Source organism: Schistocerca americana, chromosome X, assembly GCF_021461395.2.
Source record: "Schistocerca americana isolate TAMUIC-IGC-003095 chromosome X, iqSchAmer2.1, whole genome shotgun sequence".
Taxonomy (NCBI): Eukaryota; Metazoa; Arthropoda; class Insecta; order Orthoptera; family Acrididae; genus Schistocerca; species Schistocerca americana.
Window position 1 is genome coordinate 107,996,457 of NC_060130.1, and position 15,458 is coordinate 108,011,914.

The following is a 15,458-nucleotide window of genomic DNA, read 5'->3' on the forward strand; positions in this document are numbered from 1 at the left end:
TCAAAGTTCTTTATTGTACAAATGCCCTCATTGCATCATTCCTTTTCACCACCAAACAGAAGACATATATAACAATATAATCTGTTATTAACTGCATTCGCAGTCAGCCAAGCATACTATTCGTAGCAGGCTGTCTGAAAAGTGCGTTTTTGTTTGGCTTCACTTAAGACTGCACTGAGTATAGGAGTAGGTCGTTTGTCCTTCAACTCGCACTTTTTTTCGTACGTTAATGTAGAAAAAGGCGTTTTTAATAAAAATTCTATAAGGTGTTCAGTTGCTGGCTCACTCATGTTGGCGACACATCGAAAATATGCACTAAAATCACACAAGGAATGACTATGAACACAAACAGCGCGACTGTTCACTTCCGCGTTGAAAGCCAGCGTAGAAGTGGCAGAGACTAGTCTCCACACCTGCTAGCAAGCGCAGCGCACTGGCTCTCGTGGAAGAGGGGAAGTGGAGGGGAGCCGAGAAAGCCACTAACGCTCAGGCGCACACAGCCAGGAGGCAGAGACTGAGAGCAGGCGAGTCTCAAGCAGGCAGACACACCAATACTCCCAATACTGAGGGTGCGGCGGCGCGGGCTACAAAACTGATGTCTTCGCACATTTAGTGCTCTTAGTAGAAAGTTGTTTATATTTTTGTTATGAATTAATATTGCATGTTTTTTAAGCACGAGTTCAGGGGAGACTAAGTCTCAAAGTCTCCCCTCACGCTACGCCACTGATAGTAACTGGAGAAGAGTTCATTAATTTAGCTCAAGAACTCATAAATACAGGAGCGAAATGTGGACAGGCCATCGCCTTCAAAGTTGTGTCTACCACACGGACTGTAGCAAGACACTTGAAGTGAAAGACGCAATATTCAGAAACCAATGTGCAATGACATATGACCTCTGGACTAATAGTTACCGTAATGTAAACTACTTACTGTTACGTCCTCCTGCATCGTTGATTCTGCAGACGCATGAGGAATAGAAAATAATATTCTAATAACAAGGAGGTTCCCTAGTGTGACAAAGGCTGGCGAAAATATTATTACGGAAATGTACGAACCGATGGCGGAACTTTCTGTTACTGTCCCAGAACTGGAAAAAGGTACTTTCGTTGGGGATCAGGGGGCTAACATTACGAAAGGTCTAAAAGCACATAAAGTTCTCCCATGTGTGGTACACTTTCAACGAAATATTATTAAGGGGATGAAATTTCTGCCGATTATGAATCCATCCTAGCCGCTCGCAAACTGGTAGAGTTTATGAGGAGGTCTGGCTTAGCAGTTATGTTAGAGAAAACGTTGCACCAGGGCTTTGAAAGTAGTTAGAACAGTGTGTATGTAGCAAAGGAGTCATTTCATACGCAAAAAGACCAAAACAGAGATCGTTCTGCGTGAATCCTCAAATGTGAAAAGATAAAGTCTTATCACTGTGCGACTATGGAAAGTGTTGTGGAGTTCCTGCAGTTGACGATTTGGAAGGCTAAGATGAGCCATCGCTACCATTTGTAGTGTCGTGGATTCTCAAACTGTTAGATCATTGCCGAACTGGAATTGGCGATATGAATATGAGGAGACCAAAGGAAAGGGCAGCACTGTTTTTGAAAGAGAAAGTTTTAAATGAGCTTCATAATATTTACCACATGGCGACGATCCTGCACTCATCTTTCAAGAAATTGCTAGTGCTATCTGAAGAGAAAATAGAAAAATTTATCGAGATGTTGGCAAATGTTGAACGAAGTCGTTCTGGCAAAGGTGAACGAAGATTTAATGCCTTCTCCCACAAGAAATTTCCAGATTTGGCCATCATCTACTTCAAAATCAAGAGCTGAACTTGAGAAATATACAAACATGGTGAGTTGACGAATCTTCTCGCATGGTGGAAGACAAATTATGGTAACTTCCTGCACTCAGCAAACAGGTTCACTGTGTACCTGCAAGAAGTGCTTCAAGCGAAAGGAATTTTAACAAGGCAGTGTCCCAGAAAAGTAGCTGTATAGACAGTGATAGGATAAATAATATTTTGATTGTTCGTAACAGCAAGACATCCAAGTGAAGCTAAATTTCAGGAGCAGAAGCGAAAGCAGCTGACAAAAACTGTATTTATGACGCGTTGTGTACTTAATCCAACACTGTGTTGAAGAATAAAATAAACTTCTAGTTAATTTTCTATTTCAATTAAAATTATTTAACATCCATCAATAAAATCTTTTATTTGAGTTTGCAAATTGTCTGTTGTCATTTTGTTTGTAGAAGGGAATTTCTCCAGCAAATAACCAGAAACTGGTGTAACAAATGAATTTTTCCTGCCTGATCAGACATGGGATGCTTTCATTAAGGCCCTAATAAAATGGATGTTGTTGTGGTCTTCAGTCTTGAGACTGGTTTGATGCAGCTCTCCATGCTACCCTATCCTGTGCAAGCTGCTTCATCTCCCGTTACGTACTGCAGCCTACAGCCTTCTGAATCTGCTTAGTATATTCATCTCTTGGTCTCTCTCTACGATTTTTACCCTCCACGCTGCCCTCCAATACTAAATTGGTGATCCCTTGATGCCTCAGCACATGTCCTACCAACCGATCCCTTCTTCTGGTCAAGTTGTGCCACAAACTTCTCTTCTCCCCAATCCTATTCAATACTTCCTCATTAGTTATGTGATCTACCCATCTAATCTTCAGCATTCTTCTGTAGCACCACATTTCGAAAGCTTCTATTCTCTTCTTGTCCAAACTACACTCCTGGAAATGGAAAAAAGAACACATTGACACCGGTGTGTCAGACCCACCATACTTGCTCCGGACACTGCGAGAGGGCTGTACAAGCAATGACCACACGCACGGCACAGCGGACACACCAGGAACAGCGGTGTTGGCCGTCGAATGGCGCTAGCTGCGCAGCATTTGTGCACCGCCGCCGTCAGTGTCAGCCAGTTTGCCGTGGCATACGGAGCTCCATCGCAGTCTTTAACACTGGTAGCATGCCGCGACAGCGTGGACGTGAACCGTATGTGCAGTTGACGGACTTTGAGCGAGGGCGTATAGTGGGCATGCGAAAGGCCGGGTGGACGTACCGCCGAATTGCTCAACACGTGGGGCGTGAGGTCTCCACAGTACATCGATGTTGTCGCCAGTGGTCGGCGGAAGGTGCACGTGCCCGTCGACCTGGGACCGGACCGCAGCGACGCACGGATGCACGCCAAGACCGTAGGATCCTACGCAGTGCCGTAGGGGACCGCACCGCCACTTCCCAGCAAATTAGGGACACTGTTGCTCCTGGGGTATCGGCGAGGACCATTCGCAACCGTCTCCATGAAACTGGGCTACGGTCCCGCACACCGTTAGGCCGTCTTCCGCTCACGCCCCAACATCGTGCAGCCCGCCTCCAGTGGTGTCGCGACAGGCGTGAATGGAGGGACGAATGGAGACGTGTCGTCTTCAGCGATGAGAGTCGCTTCTGCCTTGGTGCCAATGATGGTCGTATGCGTGTTTGGCGCCGTGCAGGTGAGCGCCACAATCAGGACTGCATACGACCGAGGCACACAGGGCCAACACCCGGCATCATGGTGTGGGGAGCGATCTCCTACACTGGCCGTACACCACTGGTGATCGTCGAGGGGACACTGAATAGTGCACGATACATCCAAACCGTCATCGAACCCATCGTTCTACCATTCCTAGACCGGCAAGGGAACTTGCTGTTCCAACAGGACAATGCACGTCCGCATGTATCCCGTGCCACCCAACGTGCTCTAGAAGGTGTAAGTCAACTACCATGGCCAGCAAGATCTCCGGATCTGTCCCCCATTGAGCATGTTTGGGACTGGATGAAGCGTCGTCTCACGCGGTCTGCACGTCCAGCACGAACGCTGGTCCAACTGAGGCGCCAGGTGGAAATGGCATGGCAAGCCGTTCCACAGGACTACATCCAGCATCTCTACGATCGTCTCCATGGGAGAATAGCAGCCTGAATTGCTGCGAAAGGTGGATATACACTGTACTAGTGCCGACATTGTGCATGCTCTGTTGCCTGTGTCTATGTGCCTGTGGTTCTGTCAGTGTGATCATGTGATGTATCTGACCCCAGGAATGTGTCAATAAAGTTTCCCCTTCCTGGGACAATGAATTCACGGTGTTCTTATTTCAATTTCCAGGAGTGTATTTATCGTCCATGTTTCACTTCCATACATGGCTACACTCCATACAAATACTTTCAGAAACGACTTCCTGACACTTAAATCTATACTCGATGTTAACAAATTTCTCTTCTTCAGAAACGCTTTCCTTGCCATTGCCAGTCTACATTTTATATCCTCTCTACTTCGACCATCATCAGTTATTTTGCTCCCCAAATAGCAAAACTCCTTTACTACTTTAAGTGTCTCATTTCCTAATCTAATTCCCTCAGCATCACCCGACTTAATTAGACTACATTCCATTATCCTTGTTTTGCTTTTGTTGATGTTCATCTTATATCCTCCTTTCAAGACACTGTCCACTTCATTCAACTGCTCTTCCAAATCCTTTGCTGTCTCTGACAGAATTACAATGTCATCGGCGAACCTCAAAGTTTTTATTTCTTCTCCATGAATTTTAATACCTACTCCGAATTTTTCTTTTGTTTCCTTTACTGCTTGCTCAATATACAGATTGAACAACATCGGGGAGAGGCTACAACCCTGTCTTACTCCCTTCCCAACCACTGCTTCCCTTTCATGTCCCTCGACTCTTATAACTGCCATCTGGTTTCTGTACAAATTGTAAATAACCTTTCCCTGTATTTTACCCCTGCCACCTTTAGAAATTGAAAGAGAGTATTCCAGTCAACATTGTCAAAAGCTTTCTCTAAGTCTACAAATGCTAGAAACGTAGGTTTGCCTTTCCTTAATCTTTCTTCTAAGATAAGTCGTAAGGTCAGTATTGCCTCACGTGTTCCAGTGTTTCTATGGAATCCAAACTGATCTTCCCCGAGGTTGGCTTCTACTAGTTTTTCCATTCGTCTGTAAAGAATTCGTGTTAGTATTTTGCAGCTGTGATTTATTAAACTGATAATTCGGTGATTTTCACATCTGTCAACACCTGCTTTCTTAGGGATTGGAATTATTATATTCTTCTTGAAGTCTGAGGGTATTTCGCTTGTTTCATACATCTTGCTCACCAGATGGTAGAGTTTTGTCAGGACTGGCTCTCCCAAGGCCGTCAGTAGTTCCAATTGAATGTTGTCTACTCCGGGGGCCTTCTTTCGACTCAGGTCTTTCAATGCTCTGTCAAACTCTTCACGCAGTATCATATCTCCCATTTCATCTTCATCTACATCCTCTTTCATTTCCATAATATTGTCCTCAAGTACATCGCCCTTGTATAGACCCTCTATATACTCCTTCCACCTTTCTGTTTTCTCTTCTTTGCTTAGAACTGGGTTTCCATCTGAGCTCTTGATATTCATACAAGTCGTTCTCTTATCTCCAAAGGTCTCTTTAATTTTCCTGTAGGCAGTATCTATCTTACCCCTAGTGAGATAGGCCTCTACATCCTTACATTTGTCCTCTAGCCATCCCTGCTTAGCCATTTTGCACTTCCTGTCGATCTCATTTTTGAGACGTTTGTATTCCTTTTTGCCTGCTTCATTTACTGCATTTTTATATTTTCTCCTTTCATCAATTAAATTCAATATTTCTTCTGTTACCCAAGGATTTCTACTAGCCCTCGTCTTTTTACCTACTTGAGTTGCTGCTACCTTCGCTACTTAATCTCTCAAAGCTACCCATTCTTCTTCTACTGTATTTCTTTCCCCCATTCCTGTCAATTGTTCCCTTATGCTCTCCCTGAAACTCTGTACAACCTCTGGTTCTTTCAGTTTATCCAGATCCCATCTCCTTAAATTCCCACCTTTTTGCAGTTTCTTCAGTTTTAATCTACAGGTCATAACCAATAGATTGTGGTCAGAGTCCACATCTGCCCCTGGAAATGTCTTACAATTTAAAACCTGGTTCCTAAATGTCTGTCTTACCATTATATAATTTGATACCTTTTAGTATCTCCAGAGTTCTTCCATGTATACAACCTTCTTTCATGATTCTTAAACCAAGTGTTGGCTATGATTATGTTGTGCTCTGTGCAAAATTCTACCAGGCGGCTTCCTCTTTCATTTCTTAGCCCCAATCCATATTCACCTACTGTTTCCTTCTCTCCCTTTTCCTACACTCGAATTCCAGTCACCCATGACTATTAAATTTTCGTCTCCCTTCACAATCTGAATAATTTCTTTTATTTCATCATACATTTCTTCAATTTCTTCGTCATCTGCAGAGCTAGTTGGCATATAAACTTGTACTACTGTAGTAGGTGTGGGCTTCGTATCTATCTTGGCCACAATAATGCGTTCACTATGCTGTTTGTAGTAGCTTACCCGCATTCCTATTTTCCTATTCATTATTAAACCTACTCCTGCATTACCCCTATTTGATTTTGTGTTTATAACCCTGTAGTCACCTGACCAGAAGTCTTGTTCCTCTTGCCACCGAACTTCACTAATTCCCACTATATCTAACTTCAACCTATCCATTTCCCTTTTTAAATTTTCTAACCTACCTGCCCGATTAAGGGATCTGACATTCCACGCTCCGATCCGTAGAACGCCAGTTTTCTTTCTCCTGATAACGACATCCTCTTGAGTAGTCCCCGCCCGGAGATCCGAATGGGGGACTATTTTACCTCCGGAATATTTTACCCAAGAGGACGCCATCATCATTTAATCATACAGTAAAGCTGCATGCCCTCGGGAAAAATTACGGCTGTAGTTTCCCCTTGCTTTCAGCCGTATAAAATGGATGTAATACTTCAATGCCGTGTTTATTTTTGCTACACCAGTTGGGTTGCATTGCTATTCTAGCTACTATAGTATGAATTTTCAAGGCATTCTGTGGAGATGTAGGTCGTTGTGAGACCTACAATTGAGACTAATGTGTTAGGCAACATATTGCAATAGAGTGCGTTGGCGGAAAACGTTTTTATCTTCTAGAGCTGATGTTCTTTAAACGGTAGAGCACATTTTAATCAAACATAGCTACGAACCACCTCGATTAAACCAGCCTTCAATTATTTCTTTTTTTTTAAAAAGAAATAACCCGCATTCAGATTGAACCAACTGTTTCGGAGCAAAGATGCCACAGATTGTCTTGCAGATAGAGAAAGGCGTCCAACTTAAAACATCCCTCGTTTTACGTCGTGGATTAAAAAGCTAATAAGTTTACCTGATTACACAGTTGCTACACTTGGCTGAAAATGACTTACAAGTTCGTGGCACCCTCCATCGGTAATGTTGGAATTCAGCGTGGTGTTGGCCCACCCTTAGCCTTCATCACAGCTTCCACTCTCGCAGGCATACGTTCAATCAGGTGCTGGAAGCGTTCTTGGGGAATGGCAGCCCATTCTTCACGGAGTGCTGCACTGAGGAGAGGTATCGATGTCGGTCGGTGAGGCCTGGCACGAAGTCGGCGTTCCAAACCATCACAAGGTGTTCTAAAGGATTCAGGCCAGGACTCTGTGCAGGCCAGTCCATTACAGGGATGGTATTGTCGTGTAACCACTCCGCCAAAGGCCGTGCATTATGAACAGGTGCTCGATCGTGTTGAAATATGCAATCGCCATCCCCGAATTGCCCTTCAACGATGGGAAGCAAGAAGGTGCATAAAACATCAATGTATACAGTTTCATTTAACGTTATTACCATCATTTTTGCAAAATTAAATTCTCTACAGCTTCTGTTGAAAACTTTGTGCAATTGTCTGGAATTTAAGAAACGAATTGGGCCAAGTAGTTATAATAAATTATAAATTTTACGAAATTGTTCCTTTGCTTCTCTGGATGTTCTGGAAAACTTTTGCAGATACACCTATGGGACACGTTTTATTAGATTCACCCAATCAATACCAACAAAATAAATGGAAATCGTGCCTTACTTGAACCTCTTACAGTTTTGCAATGGCTTCATATCAGCGAAGTTGCTAAATTTCAGGCATAATCTTTTATTAGCCGTAACTCAGTAAGCAAACATTTGCGGACCTATGTTCATATGAACTTTTTAGTTTATTTGTAGAATAACATTAAAATATTTACATATCTTCGTGAATCACCTTGTATATATTGCAGTTTTACGTCCCATCGCGGCAAATATCATTAAAGATGATCTTAGACTGTGTAGCCTAGCCTAACATAACTTATTCTAATGAGGACCACAAACATCCATGTTCGAAGGGGGACTCGAATCCCCGGCGGGAGCGGCCTTGTTATTCGTAGCGCAATGCCTAAGGCTGGATGCACACGGGCGAATAACAGCCGCGTGTGCTCGCAGCGAAAGCGCTGCGCAGAGATCGTTTCACTGCACACACGGCGGCATCGCAGCGATAATGGCGCAGCAGTACAAAATTGGAAGCAACCAGTATGCATGTATGCAGGAGAAAGCAGGCAGTGTTTGCTTATTTTGTTTATGTATACAACAAGAAACGCAACAGGAGGTTTTGTACGTACGTAATGGTTAGTTCACGGTAGCTGGAGGTAGCGTTCGTTACACTGTTTATAGATTTAAGAGAAGATGCAAGTAAATTCTTTATTTCGAATGAATGTACAGTCGTTTGTTGAATTAACAATAAAAGAACAGCTGTAACGTCACCTGTTCATCTTTTTAAAATCTGTGGGTAGTGGCTGCACTCTAATAGTTATGTTTTATCAATACAAAAAATGGTTCAAATGGCTCTGAGCACTATGGGACTCAACTGCTGAGGTTATTAGTCCCCTAGAACTTAGAACTAGTTAAACCTAACTAACCTAAGGACATCACAAACATCCATGCCCGAGGCAGGATTCGAACCTGCGACCGTAGCGGTCTTGCGGTTCCAGACTGCAGCGCCTTTAACCGCACGGCCACTTCGGCCGGCTTATCAATACAGAATCGGTCACAGAACACTGTGTAAAATATTAAGGAAAGTATGTAAAGCTGTGTGGGAAGTCTTGCACAAAGAGTGCACACCGTAATGCGCAGAAGAAATATAGCTAAAAATTGCCACGGGATTTGAAAAACAAGCTGTCAGATCTGGACAATGAAGTTCCACTAACCCATGAAGGAAGGTCACTTAGCTGTAAAAGAAATGTTTTCGCTGATTACTTTATAGACAATGCTGGCAAAGTGCCAAGGTAAGACAAATACATGTAAATCTGACAGGAAACAATTGTAGTGAACATTCAATCAATATATTCCGGAACGTGAAAGACTAACCAGTATATATCGCTATTAAAATGTACACAACTGTGTTTTGGGCTGCAATATAATAAAGCATTGATTACACTAAACCGGATGAGGTACAGAATTTATTTTAAGTTGTCACTGTTAACTGAAGATTTGTTCATTCAGATCCAGGGAGCAAAGCTTTTGCTGCTTAGCGCTATCTCCTCACTTTGTTTCGCAGTATAACCCCCACAAAACTTTACACATAATCGAAACTAAGTGGTTCTATTCCAGATCTTATCATTATACTCTTTGCGAGAAGTGTCCCATATTTTAGGATATATTTTCACCCTTCCAATGGAAAATTCCACGTCTAGAGCGTCTGCATCCATGGCAGGTTGAAGGCAACTGCTGCTAGGGGTTGCGAACACGTTTGCACAGCCCCATTCACCTACAACGTCTGCTGCTTAGCGGTAGACTGCGCAGACGTCCCCGCCGGCTCAACGTTAATTTCACACATTCGTGAAGTATTTCTGGGGATGGAACAAATATGGCATTTCTAACATGACAAACTCTTCGGACCTCTTCGGAAATAAGCACATGTATACAGGAAGGAAAACATCTGTAAGGCCGCGCGGTTAGAGGAGCCATGTCACTAATTGCGCGGTCTCTCCCGCCGGAGGTTCGAGTCCTCTCTCTGGCATGGCTGTGCGTGTGTTCTTAGCATAAGTTAGTTTAAGTAGTGTGTATGTCGAGGGACCGATGACCTTAGCGGTTTGGTTCCATAGGAATTCACACACATTTGTAAAGAAACAGCCTTGAGCAGACACACACACACACACAGACACACACACACACACACACACACACACACAAAACGACCATCAGTGGATAGTTCTTCTGGATACGGCACGGGGTTAATGTGTAACTGACACATGTAATCAGCCGTCTCTTCACTTAGGCCAATGTCTTCCGTCACAGTTTTATGTTATATCGTAATGTTTTACGAACTTTATCATCCCAATTTAATGTCAGTAACCAGTGTAACTGGCTGTATCAATTCTGTGTTTCTCGACATATTTCTTATTTATTTAACACTAGTAGCGTACACATCTCAAATTGTCACACGAAGTGTGCACCAGGGCCGCGGTGACTCTCAGTTATTCCCTGGAGAAGTTGCCTGAAAATAGACTGTTTCATAATAAAATTGGACTCTCGTGTACTTATTTTATTTCACCTCTCTCATGTACTTTTTCAGTCAATATAAATATTAATAAATTCCAAATTCGAGACTAAGTGAGAACTGTCATGGAATTTTCAGTGAAAGACTTTGTTTGCAGTTTGATTAGATGAAGATGCCATTCATTTAATGAACCGCACATACTACACGGATATTTCGAGGAGTTCTGAATTATTCATAAATCCATTCGTTCATTATTTCCACACTCTTGGAATATGGACTGCAATGTTTATCGGCAGCTGGAAGGCCTGAAATATTAGAGACAGCTGTGTTCAAGCAATAACCACTCTCACAGTGGAAGACTGTATTTTCTTCATCGCTATCTCGGTAGACTAGGCAGTTTCGCCATTGTCCGTAACTGCTGCAGGAGAATCAGCTTCTGAATTACTTGCACCACGAAAATCACTCACATCGCTTTCACAATTGGGTTCTTTTAACAATGCTTCGCGCATAGCGTCTACCGTTAGTGAAATGTCATTCCCACATGCCGTTTTCACATAAATATATTTCACGATCAGCGACAGAACAGTTACATAATGTGTCCTCCAGGGTCACAGTGACCCTTAAAAGTATTTGTCAAATTAATTAAAAAACACTGCCTCGCAACTTCGAACGTCCGTCCTGTACTAGATCTCACTCGATGCTGAATTTACATTTGTGGCAGCGGGCGGTGTATTTTCAGTGGCGCACGTACAGCAACAAACAAAAAACTCCTGGGTTAAAAATGTGTTCTCATAACGAGATGAAGATTTCGCAGATTGTCAACCGTACTAATGTAGACGCGTTGGGAGAGGCGTGAGAAGTGCGCACGGCTGTCAGGGACGCGCTGCCGTCTGTGGAGCTGCAGCCTCGTTAGGCGACGATAACAAGCGGGAGTGAGGCAACGTTTGGCGGCCTGTATACGAACTGTGCACAGGTACGTCAAGTATCGAAATCGATCACGCAATAAAATTTGTAACACCGTAACTGCAGCTTGAGATTATTTTTTTTACTGTTGTTAAAAGTTGGTTCAAATGGCTCTGAGCACTATGGGACCTAACTTCTAAGGTCATCAGTCCCGTAGAACTTAGAACTACTTAAACCTAACTAACCTAAGGACATCACACACATCCATGCCCGAGGCAGGATTCGAACCTGCGACCGTAGCGGTCGCGCGGTTCCAGACTGTAGCGCCTATAACCGCTCGGCCACCCCGGCCGCCGCTGTTGTTAAAATAAATGGACTTTATCTTTCTCAATTAAGCAACGGCAAACTTTTATCACAACAACCAGACGTGCACCCTCCACTATATTCCGTTCATCATAAGAATAAACCTCATGTAAATGTTACACTATGTATTCTTCCGCGTTTGCTGGGACCTCACTGGATTTCGTTTCACGTAGAGCGGAAGCCGAGTTGTCTCGAGTACAGTCAAGTACGATTATGAGATGCTGTGCGTTACGCGTACATCGACTCAGCGACAATTCGGGACGACAGCTTCACCGGCGCATTGAACATGGACAGCACTGGCCAGCTACGTAGTCCAACTAACCCGCAGTGAAGTGAACAGTTGTAGTAAAGACTTAAAAAGAGGTGAGCAGAGAACAATATAGACTTGAACGTCATTTAAATTTTGAACATAAGGAAATAATGGCGAAACTCAGGCGATACGCTTCTTAGGCGATCTGGTGGAAAGCATAACATGCTCTCGGTCTAAGCTAACATAGTATTGTAAATAAAAACAAGAGTGATGAAAGTTCCTGATTTTAACACTGGTAATTTTTCTGCATGAGATATGTGTGGCGTGAAAGCGTACTGCTGGGATTTCACCAAGTAGTTAAATATTGCACCAATCAGTCGTCTGGTAATCTCTGAACTCTTTCCATATCGGAATCCGAAGAATACGGCACTTTTCAGAACTGCTACGTTGATAACGAGGCTTTCAGCAACAGAATCCCAAGCCACCAAAAAGTCCACATTTCCTCCTCCTCTGCATTTCGCCATCGTTCGGCCGTGACGTGTCACAAAACTTCGTGCATTAGTTCCAGTACGTTTGGCAGCTTAAACGTGTTGTTATTTCTCACGAAAAATCCCTTAACTTGGTTCCAGATCGATTCTATTGGTTTCGGATTGCGGCGTTAAGGTGACAACTGTAAAAATGCAGCATTTGTGCAGTGTGCTTATTGTTTTCCATGTTTCTACAACGCTTATCACTCTACCTCGTGTATTGGCGATGAAAACCAGAATTTTGCGTGTGGTATGTAATTAGACACCACAAGACGTGAATTTTTTTTCAAAAAATTATGGTTAAGTATCATTTAATTATCATATAATTGATAAATTTCATATTTAAATGATTTAGCTATTCAAAACGAACAAAATAAATTGTAGAACACAACAGGTTTCGAACCGCCGCCAGCCAGCCCACTCGATTATCAATTTTGGACGCTACCTTTTTTCCCCTCACATTCCTAAAATAACCTAAAGCTGCAAAAAAAAAAGAAAAGCTGATGCCACCGTCACTTTTCCTTTTAATATTTAAGAAGAATCTCCAAAAGAGAAGTTTCACCTCTTCAGGCGTTGGCCCCTATCACGAAAGACCCCAATAACTTTTACCAGAAAAAAGAAAAAAATAGGAAAGGAGGATACATGGAATGTACCTTTTTAATTTTTTAATTTTTTTATTTTTATTCATTTATTTATTTTTATTTTACCACAAATGAATCCATCTCCGTCACACAAGCACGTCCTCGCAAAGACGCGATCGCCTTCGACATCAGTGGGAAAGAAAAATCCCGCGTGGTGGCGACATACCAGTGGATCATCGATGCACGTCTTCTCGAAAGTGTGTATGAATAACCGTCGAGGGGATCGTATCTGTAAAACAGAAGACGGGTTATATGTCAGCTGCTCTTTGCATGGATGATCCAGCTGCGAGGGGGGTTGTGGAAAGCGCTCTGAAGAAAGCTCGAGAAATATTGTTGGAACTTTGGGTTCTCGACTACTGCACAATGTCGGTTGTTGAGGTATTGCCTGAAATCGAGGACTGATTTGTCACCACCACCAAATAGGTAGTGGAGTGCATGCCCCTAATCCAAGTCACTGAACACTGAGTAGGTCTTTGCACGCGGAGAACAGTCCATGTCCGGGAAAAGAATCATTTGTGGGGTGATGCTGACAGGAGTCGTGCGCGTGATGAACGCCAGCATCTGACGGACCAAAATCCATACATTACTCGACTCGCCGCACACAAGTCGACGGCCATCGTCGTCTTGCACGCCAGACGTGGTACATAATGCTGATGGCGCCAGGTGGATCCGGTGGAGACGCGACCGGCAGACCTGCTTCCCATTGAACGTCACATATCTGGTGGACTGGGCATCCGACGCAAGAGTAGGGGCGTACACTGCCTGACACACGGCATTCGATCGGACGAGGGGACGTTTTTCTTTGAATCACATTCAGCGGAAGCCGCGAATGTAGCGAGGAATACACTATCGATCGTCGGTAGACGTGGAGGGAGAAGCGCGGCCCTGCTGTAACTATATTCAAGAAAGAAGTAGCTCAAGTAGGAAAAGGTTGCCGGGACGTCTGTCAGCGGCACTGGAGCAGTAAGAGAGCTCGGGGTAAGCGCCCACGTCAGTAGGCTGGTGAGGCATGTAGCAGTGCGTCACCACATCTTGACATGCGTGCTTGCAGAGAGGGCTCGACAGAGATTTAGGCCTCCTTACCAAACTCCGAAGGTCAATCCGAAAGGACAGGCGTGCGATGATTATCAAAGGCATCATACTCCTCCACGACAGTGAGCGATCACATACTGCGAACCGAACGATGGAAAGACACAGACGTTTTTAACTTGGATATTTTTCAACAACTTCCATATGGTCCGGACTTGGCACCGAGCGGCTTTCATCTCTTCCACAAGATGAACGCCTCGCCGATTACTCAGCTCTCGGCGACCTACGATATGCTCAAGGAAGCTGTCAACAACTGACTGCAGCACAAGGCGGAACCATTCTTTGATGTAGGGATAAGGAAGCTGGGTCACGGTATGACAAATTTTTGAATTTGGGTGGCGACCATGTGGAGAAGCAATGTCAACATTTAAGTTCAAACTGTGTATAAAAAATTTGTGTCTATTATCTGCGCATCTCACGCGGATTTTGCAAAAGCTTTCTCACGTTGGACACGATTTAAAAATACGTCATATGGCTAATTATGGGAAGATACATGTATTAATTTCTTTATCCTCAGTACGTAACGAACTCGTGTTCTCAAGTAGACGGTTGTTAGAAAATAGAAACGAAATCCAATAACAATTTAACAGTTATCTTTTAAGTTTAAATTGCTTCTTCTTCAGATTTTACGTCACTTTACGGTGTCGCATCTGATAAGCAGGCCTCGCTCCAGACTCACTCCACAGCCACTCAAAAAGACGGGTAGGAGAGAGTGTTATAACTTGGTGAACTTTTGAGACTTTCATCCTTAGGCAGTCCTGTAAATGAAGACTAACATATTTTCTAATTCCATTTTTAAATGATCGCACTCACTTTTTATGTGTTGCAGTCTTTATCGGAAATTACTAAAGTTACTCTGGAAAATTTAGGTTTTTCCCAAATGTGATAACATATTCCAAGGTCATGTACCTAGAAAAAGAAATGCTTTTGAAATTTAAAAACGTTGCAGTCCAGAAAATTTTGTTAATGTTGTGTTTAATTGTCTATCCGTTAGCTCATTACTGTCCGGCCCCGGTAGCTGAGTGGTCAGCGTGACGGAATGTCAATCCTACGGTCCCGGGTTCGATTCCCGGCTGGGTCGGAGATTTTCTCCGCTCAGGGACTGGGTGTTGTGCTGTCCTAATCATCATCACTTCATCCACATCGACGCGCGGGTCGCCTAAGTGGCGTCAACTCGAAAGACCTGCACCAGGCGAACGGGAGGCCCTAGCCACACGACATTTAATTACCTCATTACTCTGCTACACACCAGTAATCAGTAAGTCAACTCAAACTAAGCAGAAGTGCTATGA